The following is a 16602-nucleotide window of genomic DNA, read 5'->3' as shown; positions in this document are numbered from 1 at the left end:
GTTAGGAGACGCAGCCCAGACGGGGACTCCGGATGGGGGGCGCGGGCCAGCCCCCCGGGGAGACGGGGAAGGGAGCCACGGGCCTTGGTGCCCGGAGGGTAGGGGGTGGGTAGAGGGCGGGCGGCACGCTCCGGCTCGCCGCCGGGCAGTTCACGAAGAAGCTGTGTTCCTGCAGAAGCCGCAGGTGTCTGCCCCAGGATAACCCTGCGCGGCGCGAGGCCAGGCCAGCCCAGCTCCCGCGGGGGCTCCACCGGCCCGGGGCCAGAGAGGCGGGAGACTGGCTGGCGCGCCCGGGCTCCTCGCCGAGCACGCCGGCGGGAGGCCGAGACAGGGTCCGCACCCGGGTGGGAGCGGGGGCGGTGGGGGCCCCCGGGGGAGGGGCGCCTCTAGGCCACGAGCGGGGGCGGGTGCAGTTCGGTAGTCGCCACCTGAGAGCCCGGGTCTCTACGGCTGTCACCGCGGGACACCTTGGCCGTCTGGGCGGGAGCCGGCGGGCCGACGCGGCGGCCGTGAGACCTGTGTTCCCCGCCCGGCAGCGGCCCGAAGAAGGTGAGCGCTCTCCCGGGGCTAGGGAGAGGAAGCCGGGGCCGCGGCTGCGGGTCAGTCTCTGCGGGGGAGGGAAAGGGGGACGGGCGTGAAACTGGCTACCTGAAGCTGTTACTCTGTCCCGGGTGACAATAGGGGTTCTCCAGGGAGCTGCCAGTTCTTATTCTCTCTCCCCCCCGGCCCCCACTGTCTCTCCTCCCCCACCCCCACTGTGCCTCTTCCCCCCGCCTCCACTGTCTCTTCTCACCCCCCCGCCCCCCACTGTCTTTCTCTGCCTCCGCTCCCCCGTGTCTCTCTTACCCCCGCCCCCACTGTCTCTCTCCCCCCTCCGCCCCGCACTGTGTCTCACTTCCCCCGCTCCGGCGTCCTCTCCACCAGTGCCACTCTGGGATTCGATCTCTCCCTCTCTCTTGCCTCCTGCGGTCTCCGTTGGTCTGGCACGCGCCGGCCCTGTCGCTGGTGAGTGCTGGTTCTCCCGCTCTCCCAGCTCGCTCTGCGTCCTACCAGGGCACACACCACCGGCTCGCTCAGCCCAGAAGCGGAAAGTATACCTGCCGCGCGCGGGGCCCCGCTTGCTGCCCTCCGGCCAGCTCCATCCGCTTGTGCCCGGGGACGCTCGGTCACTCCGCTGTCGCCTCTGGCCAGCGGCGCACCGTCTAGGCAAGCCACCTGCCGCCTAGGGCACCGATCGTCTCCTGCAGCGTGCGGAGCCACCGAGGTGAGTGTCCCCGTGCCCCTTCCTTGCCTCCCGTTGCTGCCCGGCTGCCCTGGCTGGAGTTGACTGGAGAAGCGAGGCGACCACAGGGAGGCCAGCCTGCGGCCGCTTTCCTTTTCAAAGAGTGGCCGGACGGCCCGGTAGGCCCCTCTGGCGGTCGCCGCCTTCCGCTGCCCCCCGCCCGGTGCGGGCCCGGAACTTGGCGTTTTAGGACTCCCGGTCCGGCGGGGTCGCGGGCGGGGCAGCGCGGCTTCCCCTTTAAGGCCGGAGCCGCTCGTCGCCTTGAGTGTGAGGGTGTGTGAGTGTGCGGCGTGCGTGTCTCCTCCTCCCCGAGTGACACAGCAGTGAGAAATGCCTATCAGTAACTTAAACCCCCGAAACTCCACCTTCCGGGCGCGCGGCGCGGAGCCGGGCGGTGGGAATGGAGCGAGCAGACTGAGGCCGCCGCTGCAGCGCCGCCGGCATGAACTTGGCCGCGAGCTGAAGCGGCTGGCGGCGGGCGGGCTCGGGGGGCACCGGCCGCTACCCGGGGGAGATCTGCCACCCAGCCGGGCCGCTCGGCAGGCGCCGGAGGCCAGGTTGCCCGCGCTGGCGGCAGCCTGCCCCTTGGGCACTGCCCCCGCCGCCGCCGCCGCCGCCGCGGGAGCTCCGCAGCACGGTAAGGCTGAGGGCGGGCGCGGGAGGTCCGAATGCTCTGGGGGCGCCGAGCTGCACTTGTGGCCCCCACTTGTGGCCTGCGTCGCGGAGGAGCGCAGGCCCCGGGTTACTGAGGGCCGGGGGACCCCGAAGTTTGCTCCGAGCACACGGCCCACCTGGCGCTGCGCGTGGTCGCCCGCTTCTCTAACTGGCCGGGCCGAGCGGAGCGCAGCTCGTATCGCCCGGAACCGTGGCCTGTGCCTGCCCCATTGCTCGCCAGGTGTCTGGAATTGGGCAGGGGCAGTCAAGCACTGAGGAGGGAAGGCAGAGGGGCGCGGGCCACGAGGGCTCCCCCAGCCGCGCTGGGCCACCAGGAGGCTCCCGCTCGGTCCCGGCGCACCCGGAGCCGCTTGCTGCCCGGATGCCACTGGCGACGCTGCCTTCGCATCCTGGCTCCCAGAGCCTGGACCAGTCGACAGTGGGCGCTGGGCGCAGGATTCACCCCCCACCCCCACCCGTAGCCAGTTTGCCGCCACCGAACGGGAGTGTGGAGTGTGCGCGCGCCGAGCCCGCCGCCTCTCGCTCCCTTCCCTGCCAAATTCTCCTCTGGAGAGCAGCCCCGAGCAGAGCTGGCGGCCGGAGGCAGCCCCGACTGGGCTCCTGCCCGGAGCTCCCGGCGCCCCCGCGACCCGAGCTCCCAGGCCTCGGAGCAGCGGCACAACCCAGCGCCAACAAGGGCGGGCGGGAAGCCCCCCGGAGCGCCGCCAAATACTTTTCACGGCCAGTTGGCTCGGCCAGGCTCCGTCCCGAGGCAGCGTGTCGGAAGCCTCTTGGAGAGCTGGCCATACCGTCTGATTTTGATCCATAATTAAATGCGGACTGAGCAGACACTAATAGGATTATATTGCAGAAAACTGCCCTGAAGTCGTCGAAACCTGAGCAAACAGACGCACTTCGGGCCGGGGTTTCGCCCCGTCGTGCCCCTGCAGCCGGGTGCGGCCGTTTGGGGCACCCCGATTGTAGGTGTGAGTGTGTACGTGGGCAGGAGCACAGGATGGCTCAGGGACGTGGAGAGAAGCGGCTTTACTTGCTGGGGTGGCTTGTCGTTGTTCGGCAGCAGAAGGAATTCCCCCCAGGGCGCCGTCCCCACGGCGAACGTGCCATTTGCCGGTAGCCGACCAAGGCCAGCTCCGGGACTTTGTGAGGGCGAGTGAGCCGGGTGTACGAGAGGCTGCCTCGCTGGAACAAAGACGCAAACTCTCCCCAAGCCTGAGCAATTTCGAAAGAGTTAGCTGGGAAGAGCAGAGGGCCCGGGTCTCCCAGGGGAGAACCCGCGGGCCTCACGCCGCCCAGCCTGGGTCCCGCGGCCGGGGAGATCCGGTTCCCAGGCTTCGGCGAGCCGGCAAGCAGCATCTCAACGGGGCAGCCTAGCCTTCCGCGGGTGCGGGCCCCCACCTGAGTGATCACGGACTGGGGTAGGGGGGTCGACCGCGCTCCCGCTGGGGCTTCCTGGCCGCCACGGTCGCTTGGGGCTCCCGGAGGCCGCTCAGCTTCATCCCTCACCCAGCCTCTTGTTGTCTTTATAGATTCCCCCCCACCATCCCCGTCGCCGCCGCCGCCAATTCGCTTTATAAAAAGCCCCTTTGTTTCCCTGGAGGCTAGAGAGAGGGAAGGGAAAAGGGACGCAGAGGCAAGGGGCGGAGGCGGCTGCCTCCCAGTGGCTTCGAGTTGCTTGGGACAGGAGGGCAAGTGTAGGCGGTGGGGGAGGGCGCTGGGTCTCGAAGCCGCTCGACAGGAATCTCGGAAGGTGTGGGGAGCCCCTGGCTCCTGGCGCCGGCAGTGCGCCGGGCAGTCCTGCCGTGGACACCCGGGCCCCCCCGCCGCCAGGACGGCTGGGCGGGCGGCTGGGCTAGCGGGCTGGCGCGGGGACCAGAGGCGGCGCACGCTCCGCAGGATGGGCGGACGCAGCTCGCCGCTCGCCGCTCGCCGCTCGCCGCTGCACTCGCCGGTCCCAGGCATAGGGGGCGCCCTTGCCTCGGTTTCTCTTTGCAGCCCGCGCCCCTCGCCGTTAGGACTCAGGGTGGCTATCGCACCTGCTGGTGCCTGAGACGAAGGCTGAGACGATGGTGGCAACTCTGAGGCGTTCGCCACCCCGCTACTGCACCCCTCCCTCCTCCTGCGCCCTCCCGCCGCCCGCAGCCCCCTACACAGGGGTTCAAACGCTCCGCGCGGCCCCTTTGCATGAAGGGAGGGAGTTGGGACTGCCACCTCCTCTGCGAGGTTTGTGCAGCCCGGGCCGGCAGTGGGGACGAGGGCGCACCTCTGGACTGTTAAGAGTAGGCCGCCTGAGTAGGGATCCAAGGCCGGGCACTTGAGGGTGTTAAGAACCCACGGGTTCCCGGCATTAGTTGGAGTGAGGATTCAGCCGGCCCCTGACACCTGCCCTGCCCCACCCCACCCCCAAACTTGCGGGAAGTTGGTTTTGCGCTGAGGAATGTTAAACATACTGTTTGCGGTAAACTTTAGCCAGCCTGTCGGCCTGACTGGCCCCGCCCCAGCCCCCCTGACGGGTCCGCGGGTCTACTTGTGAAGTTTGTTCAGAAAGGGAATACTGGCCATAAGAAAAATCGACAAATCAGGAGAAGTAGGTGGGGCCCGAACTGGTCGGTCCTCCTGAGCAGATTCCTCCAGAACTCTTTTGCTCGCCTCCACCCCATCTTCCCTTTTAATCTCCTGGCCACGTAGTATGTGTGCCTTTTCACGTGTCCTTCCCCTACTGCACTCTCTTCCAGTCTCTGGAGGGTATTCGTAACTGTTGATCCGACATTTGTTCTCTGGTCTTTGGAATAGAAGCAGAAGCGTTAACTATCCCCACCTTCGAAACATACACATCCCCATTGCATCTAAAAACCACAGCAAAGTACTCAAAGGGTAAACACGGGGTCTACCTTCTCCTCTCCCTTTGTGCTTCCCTTCTGGAACAAGATCATTGGAAAATAAAGCTGCTGATGTGCGAGATGGAACATATGGTGCCTCCATAAGAGAGACGCTGAAATGGCCTTGAACCTGCCGGACAGACCAGCTGTTTGCTGCCAGCCCAAGCAGCTAATCAGCGACTTCCCCTTAAAGTAACAGACCTCTTTTCTCTCTGTGCCCAATGTGCATATTAAATAGGATATTCTCCAGAGGAGAAACGTCATGGGCGCCTATATTGCTTTGTGCTTCGTTAGTTCTGCAAAGATCGTACCTGGCCCTGAGGGCCTTTGGCCTCCTCCCACGCGTGCCCCCTCTGCTTGAGCGTGTTAGCTTTAGCACTGGTGTATGAATGTTGCTCAAAGTGGAACTTGGGAAGGAGGCGGGAGAAGGGAAAGAGAGCCAGGCTGAGAGATTCCAAGATGCCCAGAAGGAAATCTCTGGTTTGTTGGTACTGGCTTTAGAAAAACTAGCAATTCTCTCCCCACCTCTTAAAAATATCACAAAGAGCTTCAGCTTTTCCTTGTAAGATTTCCTTAGAAAGCATCATCTTGTGCCTGGGACCATTTTCAGTTTTTCTTCAGTACAATGTGTTTGAGAAAGGGGGGAAAAAAAAGAAAACAGTTTGGCATTGGAAAAAGAAAGACTTGAGATACGAGGAAATTCCATGTTAGGAAATCATTAGCAAAGGGTTACTTCTGTTTTCCTGCCACTGACGCTGACAGTCACACAGATGTGTGGGTTGAAATAGGAACGTCATTGAATTTTTAAACTCAACTAGGAAATAGCCTGTTGCTGGGGTGGGGGCGGAGGCCATGCACTCATTGCATCTTAAGGTGAGAGATTTACCGTGGTTGATTCTTTGCACTAAGGAAAGGGATTTTGTCAAGGTTGGCCAGCACATTTAATATCATTTTTTTTTTTCCTTTTAAGAGGATCACCTAAAGGCTTAAAATACGCCTATTAATAGATTCTCCCTAGGAAGCTCAACTGCTGTTTAAGTTTTGGAAATGGGCAGAAATTGATCTTGGGCAAGTGGTTCTTCTGACAGCAGAATCACTCGCCTTCTTTAAAGGGGTTTCCTATCTGCCATAAACTTTTTCCAAGATTCTGATTTTTTTTTTTTCTGCAGTGAGGCATTCGAGAGATCATTAGCCTAGGAGCTGGGAAACTTGTGTTCTAGAACAATCTCCCCACTAACTGGCACAGTGATCTTGGGCAAGTCCATCCTCCCTCCTTGTCTCCCTCCCCCCACCATGACCTTGGAGTCCAGCTGCCTTCCAGCTCTAACATTCTGTGATTTGTGAATGGAATAGTCATTTTCTGGGGAACTGAAGTACTATTGGGGTGGGGGCAGGGGCTAGATAGGTAAAGAAATGGAGCTGAGATTTTGAGGGGCAGCAAGAAGAGGGAGGAAGAAAAAAGGGCAGAAGCTCAATCCAAACAACACAGAAGTGAAAAGTGTTCCCTCTCTGAGTCTTCACCCATGTGAACTGCTAACCCAGAAACATGGAGGCTGGAGGCTAGAAAGCAACCTGCAGGGCTTCCTGTCTGGTACCCCTAATCTGGTGGTCTGAGGACCTGCTGACGGCCAGCCACCTCATCACTGGGTTGGTTTCCAGATAAAGGGACTCAAGCTCTTTGAAATTAGACTGGCATGTCTCCAAAGGACCCATCTAGTATGGAACAGATTTGGTGCTTTGCAGTTACTCAGTCAAGGTTTCAAAGACAAGAAGGCCTTCCCCCTCCACACATGTGTCCCACTGGAGTATGGGCTCTGAACTCGCTGCTTCCTAGTCCAGCTGGATGTTTTTTTAAAAAATCAGATTCCAACTTGGAGGACACAGCAGCCATGTAAGAATCTGCCACTGTCCTGCTTGATGTTAATATTGATTTTTTTCTTTTTCTTTACCAATCACATTATGAGGGAGGACCTTTTGTCCTCTGAGCTCTCTGGCAATTATTTTGCTGCCATAAATGTTGATACACATATAATGGATGTAACTAAAAAATCTCCTTATCCAAGCAGAAAAGGCTGAGTGTTTGTTGGAGCAGATAGAATGCTGAGAGCGTGAATAGACCGACCCAGATGTGGTTGGGGAGGGAGATAAATGATAGGGGAACAGGAGTCACTTACTATGGATCAGCACAATAAACCAATTCCCATCATACACCTCTCAGAACGCCAGCCACTGGGGTAACCTAGGCAGCAGCAGTCAACTGTATGGCAGGAAAGCAGCATCACCAAGCTCAGTGGGAACAGTCTGATTTTGCAGACACTGAGTCCTGAACTGTCTTCCGGACTTTGAGGCGAGAAACTTCATTAATCTGTACGAACCTGACTGGGTTTTATGGCAGTGCTTATTACTTGTTTCTGTCATCACTGTGTCATAATTTCATCTGCAAGTGTCGCAGAGGAAGAACATCGGGCTCCGGTGAGCCCTTGGGCAGTTAGTGGGGGGGATCCCTGAGGAGATGAGGGGCTTGGCTTGTGTTACACTATTTACCTGCCAGGATTTCAGTGCATAGTCCCACGGGTTCCTGCTCTCAATAGACCAGCCTGGCAGCTGAAGCACCAGGAGCATTTTCTGCAAGGGGAGGGGATAGGAAAAGAAAAAAAGACAGTTGGATTCCCTTCCTCTCCCACTCATTGCTTTCTTCTTTCTCCCCATTCACAGAAGCTCCCCAATTTCATCTGACTTCTTCATAATTCCCAAAGCAATCAGATTTGTCACTGTGGGGTGAGGTATAGTGGGGGGCTTTGCTGACTGTGGGCTCCCCAGAGTGAAGCCTTCCAGGGACAGGGCTTAAGTCCTGCCCTGGCTGCCCTCTGACCCACACCATGCCCCTGGGCACACAGCCCAACCCCAGCTTCGATAGGGCATCCCGACCACCTTCCCCTTCCAGGGTGCCCTGCTGCTTGCTCTGCCCAGTAAGTTACCTGTTAACTGGGAAATGTTGCTTTCCTAAGACTGAGAATTGTTCCACAAGGCCCAGAGGAGGATAAGCTGAGCGTGAGCTTCCACTCTGCGCTTCTTCCTCTTGTCTGCCTTGGGAGGATCTGGACTTGGTTTCTGCTGCTTCTAGAGGAGGCCCCTGAAGGCTGCAGGGCCTGAGCTGCAGAATGACATCTGCCTTGGAAGGACCCGGTGAACCCGGCTTGTGCCTTCTTCCATCTCTGGAGAGGAAGTTTGGGCCTTTTGGAACTAAAGGCCTGATGACAGCTCTAAGTTGTCACGCTGAATGCTTCAGACAATCTCAAGTCCTCTGTCCAGCTGTCCCGAGCCCTCTTCCCCATCCTTAACAGTGCTTTTCCATTTTGCCAGTGTTTGAACCTGAACCCCACCCCCCAAGTCACACAAATGGCACAGAGGACAGGATCCAGCCTTACCTTCCTTTTTGGAGACACCCTGGCCAGTTGACCCCAGTTCCTGCAGAGAACTGGCACTGGTGAACTAATGCACCTGCACACTCAGATGCTTACAGAATGTTCAGGCTGGAAGAGGAAAGTCCCATGCGTGCTAAGCAGGCATTCCAAACTTGGTACTTACCTGCAAATGGGAGACTGGACTTCTTTTTCCTTAGGGCTCCCTTCACTGTGCCGCCTCAGGGAAGTTGGGCCTCCTCTTTGGGCCCCCCCTTCCTCTTCTGTAGAGTCACAGGGCTTTTCTCTTCCAGCTGAAATCGGAGGTTATAAGTGAAGGATCAGACAGGGCCAAGGCTGTGGTGCCTCCAAAAGGCGTGTGTCATATCTTGTTTTCAAGTTGCTGATGGAGTGTGGGGCCACCAGCCCCTCGGAGGGCTTGGCTGGGTGGGCTTTGTTGGCAGTGGCAGGGGTTGTTTGGGTTTTGTTCTTAATGAGATCTCAGTGTGTAAGATCTGCCCCTGGAGGTTGCAACGCCGACTTTGGAATTTTAAGTGGGACAGTAGTTTCAGTGCGGTTGCCAACGTCACATGCTTTGCGTGTCTAATTCTGAAAGACTGGTGTGCTTTATGCTGGGTTTGGGGAGGAGGGCGTTTCTAAGCTGCTTGTCTGTCAAGGATTAATTTAACCTCTAATTACTACATTTTCTTCACAGTTTGCAACATGAACATGTTGTAACAAAAGCTCAAAGAAGTATGCCATTTCATTTTGCCACCACTCTCACATCCATGTGGAGGGATATGGAGTCAAATCAGGCACACTTGGTGTTAAAATAATGGTGCTGACATTCGAATGAAAGTGAATAGTCTGGTTGTTTCTAGCGATCTGCCAGTGATGGGGTACAGAGCATTATGGTTATATGTTATGATATTATTGTGGTCCTCGCAGCCACAGCCCTCAAAATGACCCCTGAAAATATGGAGAGTGTCACTGCACTAATCCCAGTGGGGCAGCCAGTGCTCCGACTTATGGCCTGTATGTTGCCTTTGGCGCATGACTAATGCCCTGCACAGGAGGGTAGCCTGGGATCCCATCCTGTCTGCTAATAGGGCAGGTGGTGAGGTCTGGTTCCTCAGCAGAGGTGAGGCCATTATCGAATTGGAGCCTCCCAAGGGCCTGCTCCCAAGGCAGAACCCGTTCAGAGTTCAGTGACAGTGAAATTGCAGGATTAAGCTACAGGGATGCTCCATGCAGGCGACTCTCCTTCCCCCTCCATTTGCCCCTCCCACCAGAGCAGCAGCCCCCGGGCAGCCCTGCAGGTCTCTTTATCCCCAAACAGCAGCAGCAGGCTAATACTAAGAGACCACTTCCCCACCCCAGGGTGGCTGGGAAGTCTGGCTTCTCAGACAGGAGTCCTTCGCATCTGGACACATGAGCTGGTTGTGGGGCCTCACCTCCCTGCCTGCCCGGGGAAGTCATGCAGAGCTGAACTTGTACACACACACGCACGCGCGCACACACACACACACACACACACACACACTCTTGTCTCAGGAGCTGAGAAGCATGATCCCTGTTCATTTCCTCCCCAAAAGGGAAGGCCCCTTTGCCTTTTAGAACATGCTTTGACCCAGAAGTCGAGAACTAGAAGCTGGCATTGCCTCTCTTAGTATCCTCAGTCCGTCCTCTGAAAGGCAGGACCCAGACAGACAGGGCTAGGTCTGAAACCCTTGCTCCACCGGGGCTGAGGACAGCCTGCCTGGCCTTTTCAGTCGCGCCTTTGGGTTGGCCCTTTGCAAAATTCTAAGCACACTAGTTTGGGTTCAGTCCCCCAATTTTTCCCTTTCTGCATCCTAGATCTGCCCATTCGCCCTTACCTGAAAAGGCACCGTCCTCACCCTCTGTGCCTTCATTTGATTCCCTTGTGTGTGTGCTAAATCGCTTCAGTCATGTCCAGTTCTTTGTGACTCTATAAACTGTAGCCCACCAGGCTTCTCTGTCCATAGGATTCTCCAGGCAAGAACGCTGGAGTGGGGTGCCATTTCCTGCTCCAGGGGATCTTCCAGAGTCAGGGATCAAACCCATGTTTCCTGCGTCTCTTGCATTGCAGGTGATTTCTTGACTACTGAGCCCTGTGATTTCTTTACTAGGGAGAATCTGGAACCTCTTCTTGGAATTATGGGATGTAAGGGTTGTCATTCCTTGGTGAGCATGTGCTCTTCAGGGTGCAGGTAGGAGGGGTTCAACAGTTAGAAAGCCCTTTTTGGGGAACCCCTCCCCAGCCCCATGGCATCCTGCCCACATAAAGCTTGTTCTGTCCTTGAGACTGGAACATGGCCAGGACCACCTGGCTGCCAAGACTCTTCTGAGCTTGATTTCATAGAAGCCAACCCTGGCTGTTCTCTTGATCCCCAGTTCAGTTCAGTTCAGTTCAGTCACTCATTTGTGTCCAACTGTTTGCCACCCCATGGACGGCAGCATGCCAGGCCTCCCTGTCCATCACCAGCTCCTGGAGTTTACCCAAACTCATGTCCATTGAGTCGGTGATGCCATCCAACCATCTCATCCGCTGTCATCCCCTTCTCCTCCTGCCTTCAATCTTTCCCAGCATCAAGGTCTTTTCAAATGAGTCAGCTCTTTGTATCAGGTAGCCAAAGTATTGGAGTTTCACCTTCAACATAAGTCCTTCCAATGAACACCCAGGATGGATCTCCTTTAGGATGGACTGGTTGGATCTCCTTGCAGTCCAAGGGACTCTCAAGAGTCTTCTCCAACACCACAGTTCAAAAGCATCAATTATTCAGCGCTCAGCTTTCTTCACAGTCCAACTCTCACATCCATACATGACCACTGGAAACACCATAGCCTTGGCTAGACAGACCTTTGTTGGCAAAGTAATGTCTCTGCTTTTTAATATGCTGTCTAGGTTGGTCATAACTTTCCTTCCAAGGAGTAAGCATCTTTTAATTTCATAGCTGGAGTCAACATCTGCAGTGATTTTGGAACCCCAAAAAATAAAGTCTGCCAGTGTTTCCACTGTTTCCCCATCTATTTCCCATGAAATGATGGAACCAGATGCCATAATCTTAGTTTTTGAATGTTGAGCTTTAAGCCAACTTTTCACTCTCCTCTTTCACTTTCATCAAGAGGCTCTTTAGTTCTTCTTCACTTTCTGCCATAAGGGTGGTGTTGTCTGCATATCTGACTTTATTGATATTTCTCCCAGCAATCTTGATTCCAGCTTGTACTTCTTCCAGCCCAGCGTTTCTCATGATGTACTCTGCACAGAAGTTAAATAAGCAGGGTGACAATATACAGCCTTGACGTACTCCTTTTCCTATTTGGAACCAGTCTGTTGTTCCATGTCCAGTTCTAACTGTTGCTTCCTGAGCTGCATACAGGTTTCTCAAGAGGCAGGTCAGGTGGTCTGGTATTCCCATCTCTTGAAGAATTTTCCACAGTTTACTGTGATCCACACAGTCAAAGGCTTTGGCATAGTCAATAAAGCAGAAATAGATGTTTTTCTGGAACCCTCTTGCTTTTTTAATGATCCAGCAGATGTTGCCAATTTGATCTCTTGTTCCTCTGCCTTTTCTAAAACCAGCTTGAACATCTGGAAGTTCACGATTCATGTATTGCTGAAGCCTGGCTTGGAGAATTTTGAGCACTACTTTGCTAGCGTGTGAGATGAGTGCAATTGTGCAGTAGTTTGAGCATTCTTTGGCATTGCCTTTCTTTGGGACTGGAATGAAAACTGACCTTTTCCAGTCCTGTGGCCACTGCTGAATTTTCCAGATTTGCTGGCATATTGAGTGCAGCACTTTCACAGGATCATCTTTCAGGATTTGAAATAGCTCAACTGAAATTCCATCTGCTCCACTAGCTTTGTTTGTAGTGATACTTCCCAAGGCCCACTTGACTTCACATTCCAGGATGTCTGGCTCTAGGTGAGTGATCACACCATCGTGATTATCTTGGTCGTGAAGATCTTTTTTGTACAGTTCTTCTGTGTATTCTTGAGCCCCAGTTCATACCTAAAATGATTCCTGTCTCTTTAGAGCAGGGTCAGCTCTTTGCCTTGTGTGGCTCATGGACTTCTTTGAGAATTAAATGCAATGGTGTGTCTAATTTCAGGGGCTCGTATACCTTTCCGGAAGTCCATTCATAGCTCCCTCAGGGGTCCTTTGAGATGGGTTAAGAATGCTTCAGTGTGGCACCATTGCTGGTTACTATTTGGGCAGAAATCCTGTGGTGTGGCAGAGAAGGCAATGGCAACCCACTCCAGTACTCTTGCCTGGAAAATCCCATGGGCAGAGGAGCCTGGTAGGCTGCAGTCCATGGGGTCGCAAAAAGTCAGACGCAACTGAGCGACTTCACTTTCACTTTTCACTTTCGTGCACTGGAGAAGGAAATGGCAGCTCACTCCAGTGTTCTTGCCTGGAGAATCCCAGGGACGGGGGAGCCTGGTGGGCTGCCGTCTATGGGGTGGCAGAGTTGGACACGACTGAAGCAACTTAGCAGCAGCAGCTGCTCCTGTGCTGTGGTGGGAAGAACAGTGAGTTTTGCTATTGGTGCCGGGTGTTGACCACCTGTGGGATTTGTTCAAGTTCATGAAGCTGCCCTCAGTGTCTTTATTTGTCAGATAGGTATATGAGAAGGCCAGCTCTATCTAGCTTAATGGTATCATGGCAGATTCCAGCAAGATGGTGTTGGTAAGATGCTCTTACAAACAGCAGGTGTGGGCACACTCTCAGGTTGCTGACTGGTTACTCTTCATTTTGCCTTCCCATTTGGCCCAAGAAATTAAAGAAAAGCAGGTCTCTTTCGACATGAGTGTCCTTTCATCCTTTCCTTTGAGGTCGTGTAATTTACACGCAGGCAAGTTAGCATAAAAGAGTCTGGCTTGGGAGGGATAGGGCACATGTGTCTTGGGATTTAGACAGTTCCCAAGGCCATGCCTGGTTAAGGGTCCTGCTTGCCCAGCCCTCTTTGGCTCTGGAGTGGGGCCAGGGGGTGTGTCCCTGGCCCAGCGCTGTGGAGGATTCTCCGCCTCTGCCTGCCATGGAAATTAGCAGATGGGATCTGCGAAGGAGCTTGGGCTTTCCCTGTCCTTTATAAAGAGCAGTGCTGGTTGGCTTTGGAGTGGATTGCAGACAAACTGAGGTGTTCCCACACCCTTTCTTTCTTTAGTTGAACTAGCTGATTCCCCAGGCTGGCTCAGTGGAGAGGATGATGAACATGGATGCTCAATACCGGCTTATCATGTGGTGTGGTAACCGCACCCCATCCTTTGCTGAAATGTCTTGGCCTTAGCGTCATTACTTATCTGGAGTACAGGCTCTTGGAAAGCAGATAGCTGAACGGTGAAAGATACTGAAAGTGTTAGTCGTTCAGTCGTGTCTCTTTGGGACCCTATGGACTATAGCCCACCAGATTCCTCAGTCCATAGGATTCTCCAGGCAAGAATACTGGAGTGGGTAGCCATTCCCTTCTCCAGGGGATCTTCCTGATCCAAGTATTGAATCCAGGTCTCCTGCATTACAGGCAGATTCTTTACCAACTGAGCCACCAGAGAAGCAGATGCCACCTGGTAATTTCAGACATCATCACATCATCAACTGAAACAGCAGTGCTTCTTCAATCAGAAAGTATGGCAGTTTGTGTTTGCCCTTTGGCAAATTCCCTGTTTGCAACCAAATTTCTGAGTCTAGTTCCACAGTGGGAAGAATATTCACCTAGGGGTTGGCCAACTTGTGTTCCAAGTCCACTAGAAGCCTCAGTTTCCCAATCTGTACAGTGAAGGGATTGATGAGGGGAATCTGAATGCTCTGCCCATCCCCTCTGCCATTTCATGCTTCTCTGAGTTGCCAGGCTTCCCTGGTGGCTCAGTAATAAAGAATCTGCCTGCAGTGCAGGAGACCCGGGTTCAATCTTTAGGTTAGAAAATCCCCTGGAGAAAGGAATGGCTACCCACTCTAGTATTCTTGCCTAGAGAATCCCCATGGACAGAGAAGCCAGGTGAGCTATAGTCCATGTAGGTCACAAAAAGTCAGACATGACTGAGCAACTAACACTTTAATTACAATATTTGAAAAGCAGAAATCATAATTTGTTTTTGAAATGACCTGTCCCATCACTTCATGGGAAATAGATGCAGAAACAGTGGAAACAGTGTCAGACTTTATTTTGGGGGGCTCCAAAATCACTGCAGATGGTGATTGCAGCCATGAAATTAAAAGATGCTTATTCCTTGGAAGAAAAGTTATGACCAACCTAGATAGCATATTCAAAAGCAGAGACATTACTTTGCCAACTAAGGTCCGTCTAGTCAAGGCTATGGTTTTTCCAGTGGTCATGTATGGATGTGAGAATTGGACTGTGAAGAAGGCCGAGCGCCAAAGAATTGATGCTTTTGAGCTGTGGTGTTGGAGAAGACTCTTGAGAGTCCCTTGGTCTGCAAGGAGATCCAACCAATCCGTTCTGAAGGAGATTAGCCCTGGGATTTCCTTGAAAGGAATGATGCTAAAGCTGAAACTCCAGTACTTTGGCCACCTCATTCAAAGGGTTGACTCATTGGAAAAGACTCTGATGCTGGGAGGGACTGGGGGCAGGAGGAGAAGGGGACGACAGAGGATGAGATGGCTGGATGGCATCACTGACTCGATGGACATGAGTTTGAGTGAACTCCGGGAGTTGGTGACGGACAGGGAGGCCTGGCGTGCTGCGATTCATGAGGTCGCAAAGAGTCGGACACGACTGAGCAACTGAACTGAACTGAACTGAGGCTTGAAAGCGTGGGGGTTTCATTTTAGTTTGGTAGGTGGAGACTGTGACTGTTACGGAGAAGAGAAGACTTGCAGAAGTTTGGGTAAAAACAAAAAGTGGATATGGATTTATATAGGGCCAAAGCATGGGCTTCCCTGACAGCTCAGTTGGTAAAGAATCTGCCTGCAATACAGGAGACCCCAGTTCAATTCCTGGTTTGGGAAGATCCCCTGGAGAAGGGATAGGCTGCCCACTCCAGTATTTTGGGGTTTCCCTTGCGGCTCAGCTGGTAAGGAAACAGCCTGAAATACGTGAGAACTGGGTTCGATCTCTGGGTTGGGAAGATCCCCTGGAGAAGGGAAAGGCTACCCTCTCCAGTATTCTCGCCTGGAGAATTCCATGGACTGTATAGTCCATGGGGTTGCAAACAGTGGGACATGACTGAGTGGCTTTCACTTCCAAAGAATGGGGAAAGCATGAATTCCCTTAGAGACCCCTGCTTTTACACATGAGGATGCTGGGGCCGGATCCCCCAGCAAGCCACAAGGAGCTGAGCTGATCCTGGACTCAGGCATTCCTGCTCTCAGCCCACCTGGGGGCTTTTTGCCCCACCCCATAGGTCACACACCCTTACAGAAGAAGCACCCAGGCTTCCAGCTGGGGTGGGCCTGTAGTCAGTAGAATAGAGGACTGAGAGATTTTCATTTCTAACCATCAAATAGTAGCTTATCAAAAAGGGATTTTTGCCCCCATTTCTGTCCCCAGAACCTGAGTTGTTCACAGCTAAATACTTTTGATGGCCTAATTTTAAGTAAATCAGATTTTTTTTTAATAATGGGGGCAGGGTTGTCCTTGGGACCTTATTATTTTAAATGATTTTAATTTAAACATGTAAGATGCTTTGGGTTTGACTTCATATTTTCTAATTTTCATTATGAGAAAAAAACAAAAAGAACCACGCCTCCAGCCCTACCCCAGCCCCGATTTTTGCAGTGACTAACAGTTTGTCTTGTCTAAGAGCAGCTTTTGCACCAGTTTGTACTTACCAGGTTTGCTTGTTTGTTGGTTTTCTAACTATATAAATGTATTGGCCACCTGTAGTTCATGGGGTTCTTACAAACTCCACCCAGCTTGTCCCAACAGGGTCAGCAGCTCTAGGACTGTTCCTCTTGGTTCCGGCCCAACCAACCACCTCTTCTCTGGGCCTGGCCACCACCTCCTCTGGCCTGGGACAGGACTACTATGGGGATGTAGAGTTGGAGAGATCCTGGTCTGAGAGGGAGGCAGCCTGGATGCCCGGCTCAGCTCTGCTGCCTCACTGTGTGGCCTTGGATAAGTCCCTTCCCCTCTCTGGGCCCTGTAGGCCCCTTCACTATAGTGAGGGGCTGGCCTAGAGGGATGGTGGGCTGTCTGAGATTTTTCTTTTTATTGGTTTGGATTGTTCTATTTAGAGAATGTGATTTGACTAGTGGATTATATGACCTTTTAATCTTTTCTAGTGGTTAATTTCAGTAATTGTCTGAAAGAGGAAGGGGGACATCAAGTCTAAAAAAAAAAGATGAAAATCACTCTAGCACTTTAAAGTATATGTGCTTCTCTGCCC

At 53.8% G+C, this 16602-nt stretch overlaps 1 protein-coding gene across 3 annotated transcripts in view; it reads left to right on the top strand.

Moving 5' to 3' along the window:
* Window positions 1-886: 886 nt before the first annotated feature.
* The window catches only part of MAMLD1 (mastermind like domain containing 1), a 116813-nt gene continuing 101097 nt past the window's right edge, over window positions 887-16602 (top strand). The window contains exon 1 of one of the 3 annotated variants that reach the window (XM_070290599.1): window positions 887-1264. The gene's annotated coding sequence lies outside the window, so the exon portion shown is untranslated. Of the gene's footprint in view, window positions 1265-1654; window positions 1920-16602 lie in introns of those variants that run through there. The other 2 variants (XM_070290600.1, XM_070290598.1) reach the window with 2 other exon arrangements.

The sequence above is a fragment of the Ovis canadensis genome, chromosome X (genome assembly GCF_042477335.2).
Source record: "Ovis canadensis isolate MfBH-ARS-UI-01 breed Bighorn chromosome X, ARS-UI_OviCan_v2, whole genome shotgun sequence".
Taxonomy (NCBI): Eukaryota; Metazoa; Chordata; class Mammalia; order Artiodactyla; family Bovidae; genus Ovis; species Ovis canadensis.
This window is presented reverse-complemented; position numbering and strand designations above follow the sequence as displayed.